Source organism: Amblyomma mixtum, chromosome 10, assembly GCF_055824585.1.
Source record: "Amblyomma mixtum isolate Tamu chromosome 10, ASM5582458v1, whole genome shotgun sequence".
In the NCBI taxonomy this organism is placed as follows: Eukaryota; Metazoa; Arthropoda; class Arachnida; order Ixodida; family Ixodidae; genus Amblyomma; species Amblyomma mixtum.
The window spans coordinates 77,257,626-77,264,838 of NC_143021.1; positions in this window are offsets into that span (position 1 = coordinate 77,257,626).

Consider the following 7,213-nt stretch of genomic DNA (forward strand, 5'->3'; position numbering starts at 1 on the left):
GGTTGATGTTTGGTCTTTGCGTTGCTCAGTTCGGAAAACTTGAAGATCGGGGAAGGCTTGTGAAAGTGACGCCAAGTATTCATCAAAGTTGTCTGCGTTGTCATCAGTCGTTTGAAGCGGCAAACGGGAAAGACAATCGGCATCTGAGTGTTTATGGCCGCTTTTATGCACCACAGTGAAATTAAATTCTTGTAGGCGCAAAGCCCATCGAGCAAGCCGGCCACAGGGGTCACGAAGACTCACTAGCCAGCAAAGTGAGTGGTGGTTGGTCACGACGGTGAAAGCATTCCCGTACAGATAGGAGCGGAAGCGCTGTACAGCGAAAACAACGGCGAGACATTCTTGCTCAGTAACCGTGTAATTTCTTTCGCTTTTACTCAATGAACGGCTGGCATATGCTACCACGTGCTGATCGTGACCATGGCGTTGTATAAGTACAGCGCCGATACCGATACCACTTCCATCAGTGTGCACTTCAATTGGTGCAGATGGGCAGAAGTGGCGTAGGATGGGGCCCGAGGTCAAAAGAAATTTCAGATGTTGGAAAGCTGCGTCACATTCGCTGATCCAATTGAACGGTGCATCTTTATGCAGCAAACACGTGAGTGGGTAAGCGATGTCCGCAAACCTAGCTATAAAGCGTCGAAAGTACGAGCAGAGCCCTAAAAAACTCTGCAGCTCTTTCACTGATTGAGGCACCGTAAAACTTTTGACAGCTTCAATTTTCTTTGGATCTGGTCGAACACCTTCTTTATCAACTAAATGACCAAGAACAATTGTTTCACGGTTCCCAAAATGACATTTCTTGGAATTGAGGATAAGGCCAGCTCGTTCCATGCAGTCAAGCACAATATCCAGGTGGCTGTTGTGCTCACTAAACGTTTTGCCAAAAATTACAACGTCGTCCAAATAACATAAACAAATTTGCCACTTAAGGCCAAGCAGGATTGTATCCATGAACCGCTCGAATGTTGCAGGTGCATTACATAATCCGAAAGGTATAACGTTAAACTCGTAAAGTCCGTCTGGTGTTATGAATGCCGTTTTTTCCCTATCTGCAGCGTGCATGGGGATTCGCCAGTAGCTGGATCTCAAATCAATAGAAGAAAAGTATGAAGCGGAGTGCAGACAATCAATTGCGTCATCTATACGTGGAAGCGGGTAGACGTCCTTCTTCGTGGCCGTATTTAAGCGACGGTAGTCAACACAGAACCTCCATGTGCCATCTTTTTTCTTAACAAGGATAACTGGAGCTGCCCAAGGACTGGAAGACTCTCGAATTATGCCTCGCTTTAGCATCTCTTGAACTTGGCCATCTATTAACTTACGTTCAGTGGCTGAGACTCGATAGGGCTTCTGGCGTATAGGAGGTGTGGAGCCGGTGTTGATCGTGTGATGAATGCAACTGGTAGGCGGTGGTGTAGAATCGTCTTTGGCAAAGTCGAACACGAACACGCGCTTCAGAAGGAGTTCCACTAGAGTGCGACGCTCGGTTGTGGGAAGAGCCTGATTAATCATAGCCTTAACTTGGGTCTCCATATCTCTTTTCACGTGCTGCTCACTGACAGAGTTGGTTAACACCGCGACGGAACCTGACACACCTTCCTCGAAACGGGCGAGTTTGATGCTCCGGGGCACAGCTGGCTCTTCAGAGTGGTTCACTGTCCACAGCTCGGTACGGCCTCTTACCACGGGAATGACGCAACGAGGCACGACGATACTCTTCTTAGAGCAGGCGAGTGTCGTAGGCTCTACCACAGCTTCAAAAGATTCTCACTGATTGTGAATAGAGGAAACCCGCACGAATGCTGCGGAGAAAGCTGGTACAATAGTGTCTTCTTCCACCGCAAATGCTCCAAAATCCGGTGTCGAGTTATCCACAAGAGCTGAAAGTAGTGAAGAATTCAAAGCAATTTCTCCCGTACGACAGTCTAATGTTGCACCACACTCTTGCAGAAAATCAATCCCAAGAATCACATCATGCGTTGACCGTGGTAGCACTGCGAATTCTGTTCTAAACGTTAGACCACCAATAACAACATCCGAAGCACACACACCAAGTGGAACCAAAGGTTCACCACCGACACCACGGAATAACGCTGCACGGTCACCACTAAACATCACTTTCCTACCTAAACGGTTCTTAAACCTCAAACTCATAACGGATATGGTAGCACCAGTGTCCACAAGAGCCATTGTTTTCACACCATCAATAAACACTTCCAGTTTGTTCTTCAACATAAACACGGGCAGAGGTATATTGGACGTCATCGACTCGCCGGCGGCCTCACCTCCATCGGCCGCGCCTCCTAGTTTCCCGGAGGCGGAGGGGATGCACGACGTCGAGGAGAAGGTGACCGCCGTTGGCGCTGAGGTGGCGGCGTCACACTGCAGTCAGATGCAGGTGATGAACTCTGCAAATTGCTCGGACGGTACGGGTCCCAAGCGGACGTTGGGGGTCGCTGCTGTGCGGTGTGCAGTTGTCCGTAAGTATGCGCCGGGGGTTGGCAGTCTTGAGAAGTCGGGAAACGACGGTGGCAATATCTAGCGATATGCCCTGCAATGCCACACCGGTAGCACAAAGGTTGAGAGCGCCAGTGACCGCCATAAAAGTCCTGGCGAACAAAGTCGCGACGTTGGCTGGAGCCAGGATCTCGCTGCTGACGAACCACGTCTTCTGGGTAGGTGGGCCTCCTTTCCGTCGGCTGGTGGCCATAACGTTGGGCAATGTTCCGATCGTCCATGGGCAAAGTGCCGTTAGGTTGAGCCCACGGAGTCGACAGGGCGGCAACATCTTCCTCCAGTGCAGAACTGTGCCGCAGATATTCTGTGCGGCAGAAGGTGTCCCGGGATCTGGACAATTCCTCGCGCACAATCTCTCGAATCATATCAGCCATAGAATTTGGAGGACAGGCTTCAACACTGGCTATAGAGGTGACATTGGCCAATCTTCCGAATTTAGGGGTGATTCGACGCAGCTTAAGAGCTTCAAATGTTCTGCAATGTTTTATAACGTCAGCGGTGGTGCTCAGGCTCTCTTTACTAATCAGGAAATTGTAAACATCTTCCGCAATTCCTTTTAGAAGGTGGCCGACTTTGTCTTCTTCAAGCATACTGGAGTTAACTAGCTTGCATAACTTTAAGATGGCTTCGATGTATGCCATGCAAGTTTCTCCGGGTACTTCCGCGCGGTGAAGCAATGTCTGTTCCGCACGCTTCTTCTTTGCCAATTCATCCCCAAAATTTTTCTTGATTTCGGTCGTAAAGGTAGCCCATGAACTCAGTGCATCCTCATGATTGTCGAACCAGTCAAGGGCAGTGGCGGCAAGGAAAAACACCACGTTAGCCAGTTTGGTAGCAGCGTTCCAGCGATTGTATTTGCTCACCCGCTCGTAGTGTTTCAGCCACTCGTCAACGTCCTCTTCAGGTTTTCCAAAAAATGTGCGGGGTTCTCGATAATGTGGCCAGTTGTTCGCTGTGGATATCCCGGGTTGCTCGGCATTGTCGTCTCCAGGCATGTCCGATGGCAGTGGTGGGAAGCCTGCGAGTCTACGGCTCCTTCGGTAGATGGAATGCTCCGTGGTCGATACCCCGCACCTCCACCAAACTGTTACGTGCTGCTTAGCACGCACGGGGGTTTATTGACAGAGGGGATCGGTCGGAGCAGGATGGAAGCAGGAAGCCTACCAGCGTCCTTCAGCTCTTTCTCTTCCTTTCTCTCTGCCGGTCAGTCCTTCATCTTCTGCTTCTTCCGTCGAGGTTCTGTGGAAGCACGTAACAATATGTTCAAATCACCATAATAAAGTAAGAACAGAAATTTTAGTCTTGATGTTGTTCTACGCTGTGCCAAGCTGTGAAGATCTGCTTTGTGAAGTAGGTTAGATACGCTGGAATGTCTGGAAAAGCTTGAGTATGCAAAGTGCACTGCTAAGTTTTGAATGCATTCTAGTTTGCCTATCAAATATTGCTGATGTGGACTCCAGATAATGTCAGCATATTCTAAGGTTGGTCATACGAGCGTTTTATATGCATTAAGTTTTACATTAGGAGGAGCGTTGCGTAATCTTCTTCTGAGGAAATATAGCTTTCCTTGGGCCTTATGACATATGTTTTAATGTGTTGTTCCCAGCTTAGATTGCTTGATAGTGTCACTCCTAGGTATTTTATATAATTAGTTTTCTCAATTGGGACATTGGCTATAGTGTATGAAAAATCTAGTGGCTTTTTCTTGTTGCTAAAACTTATGCTTTTTGTTTTAGTGGCATTGAGTCTCATTCCCCATCTGGTGCACCAAGTCTGAATAGCCGATAGAAATTCATTTAGTTTAATTTGATCTTCTATGGAATCTATTACCTTATATACTACGCAGTCGTCCTCGAACAGTCGAATTTGTACCCCAGAGTGAATGCATGAATTGATATCATTGATATAAATTAAGAACAATAAGGGGGCGAGGACTGAACCCTGTGGTACTCCTGAGTAGACATCCAAATTATCAGACTCAGAATTTTTCAGTTTTACACACTCTTTGCGGTTTTTCAAAAAGCAGTCAATCCATGTAATGATGTTATTTTCGATACCAATAGCCCGCAGTTTCGTAAGTAAGTCTTGGTGAGGAACTAAGTCAAATGCCTTAGAAAGGTCTAAAAAAATGGCGTCTAACTGGCCTCGTGCATTAAGGGCATTTGCAATATTGTGTGTTATCTCTGCTAGCTGTGTGGTTGTTGACAATCACGATCTAAAGCCATGTTGTCGACTGTAGAGAAGGTTATTAACTTCTAGGTGATTAATAACTGCTTTATAAATAATATGTTCGAGTATTTTACAAGAAGAGCTAGTTAGTGAAACCGGTCTGTAGTTATTTAGTTCATGTTTGGGACCACCCTTATGAACTGGAATTATTTTAGCCCTACGCCAGTCATCCGGGATTGTTAGTGTTCGTAACGAAAGGGTGAAAATTCTTGATAAGTATTTGGAAACCCAGAAAGCATATCTGTTAAGGAAATTATTGGAGATGTCATCAGGCCCTGGAGATTTCTTTACGTCTAGTTTGCGCAGCAGGCACAATATGCCATCTTCACTAATGTTTATTTCAGACATGGGATGAGTGATGATGGGGTATGAGTCAAGAGAAGCACCTGAAACCGAGCGCGAGAAAACAGACTGAAAGAACGAGTTAACTGTTGTAGCAATAGCGTCAGGGTTAGTTATGATTCCACTCGAAGTTTTTATTTCACAAACTGTCGATTGTTCACTCGATAAATAGCGCCAAAACTTTCGCGGGTCATGTTTCATAAAGGACGGTAACGTCTCCGAGAAGAAACGTGTTTTCGCGGTTCGAATTTTATCTTTGAGCGTACTGACAAGGCCCACAATATCGCCTGATAGGCAGCGCTTGCGGCGACGCTTAATCTTTCTTTTCAGATGGATAATGTCTCGCGTTATCCATGGATATTCTCGGTTGACGCGTTTCCTTCTCACAGGAATGTACTGCTTTTCGCAGAAGTGAACACTTTCTTTAAAATAGGACCACATTTCACATACGTCGTTCAATGCCTCAAATGCTGGGTAACAAGATTCCAGATGAGCTAAAACAGAAATGTCATCAGCCCGCTCGTAGTCTTTAACAAAAGTGGCAGATGGTTTGACAGTCGTATTCGAAACATGCAATGAACATTCCAGGAACAACATCTTATGATCTGAGATTCCTTCAGTTACATTTACTGAGCAGTTGTCAAGTGAATTGCTAACAAGCATAAGGTCGAGTAGAGAAGAGCACGACCCGAAAGTTCGAGTATCAGAAGTAACTAATTGGTTTAGAGAAAAACTAAAAGTGCTTAGTAGCAATATTTCAGCGCTTTTCACTTCATTGTGATCATGTGACATGTCTAACCAATCTATTCCAGGCAAGTTGAAGTCTCCTGTAATGATTATTTTGGATCTAGAATTTGTACGTTGCATGAGGTAGTCGTGCATCACTTCGAGATACTTGGGAGGAGCGTTGGGTGGTCGGTACACGCCTCCAAGGAGTATGCGTTTGCCCTCGTATTCAATATTACACCATACGCTCTCATGGCCATCAATGTCGTCCATGCGGGAAAATTTAATGTTATTTTTAATCGCTATCGCCACTCCTCCACCTCTTGTTCCTCGGTCTTTGCGGATAAGTTTGTACGATGGCGGAATTATTTCCGAGTCTTGCACTCCTGCATTCAACCACGTTTCGCTAATGACCAGGATATGTGGCTGATAAGACAGTATTATGCCTTCAAGTAGACTGAGTTTGTTAACTATACTTCGCGCGTTGAGCGACACAACTCTAAGAACTTTATGGTCACCTTGTCATTTTTTCCCTCCGGACTTTCGTTTTATCAAGCGCAGAAGCCCTTGAGCGAGATACCTCCATTCTGCAATTTTGTTGTGAACATCCCCAGGATTCCAGCCCATGCGCCTCGGAAAACCGGTTGCGCCATCTCGCAACAGCCTGCGGCGCGTAACTTAATGGCGATGAAAAATAAAAAATCAATATCTCGCCACGCATAACAGTTACAAGCGAGCTCTGACCCTGAGCGGTTAAATAGCTCATAAAGTTTCTTTTAATAAAGTTTCATCACTGTTGCTCAAATATTGCGTTTACCCTGCGCGATGAGATATGGTCGCATGAAGCCTATGACGAGGTCGCGAAAAAAACCCCACTTGTCCTCACTTGATCACTCACCGCTGCCACGATTTACAATATATCGGCCTGCTCTAGGAGCTGTAGGTAACGAAATGTCCCATCTTTTAATAGGTGTAAAGTATTTTACATTTGAATGAGGCAAATTTTTTCCCTGGCTATTTTTCTATTCATCATGAATCCTCAGCATCGGCAAGAAACGTGTGGCGCCCTCTCTCGGTGCGTTTGGCTAGGCGCACGTCTACGCTTTTTTTGCTTGCTTTAGGGAGATCAAGTCATGCCTTGTGAATGCGCGCTTTTATCAAGTGTCCCCATCGGATGTAGGCACACAAACATGGGCCGCTACAAGAAAGCGCTCGCCGTGTATGGGTATTAGAGAGGATTATAAGGAAACTCTGGAGCTTTACAGATACATTTACTGTTGCAAACGCATACAGTGGTTACTTGGGGATGAGTGGTAGTGGAATTGCGTGCGCATTAACAATACAAAGCCACGAAACAGGTATTAGCGCATTAATCGCTACATCTTAAAGCTCA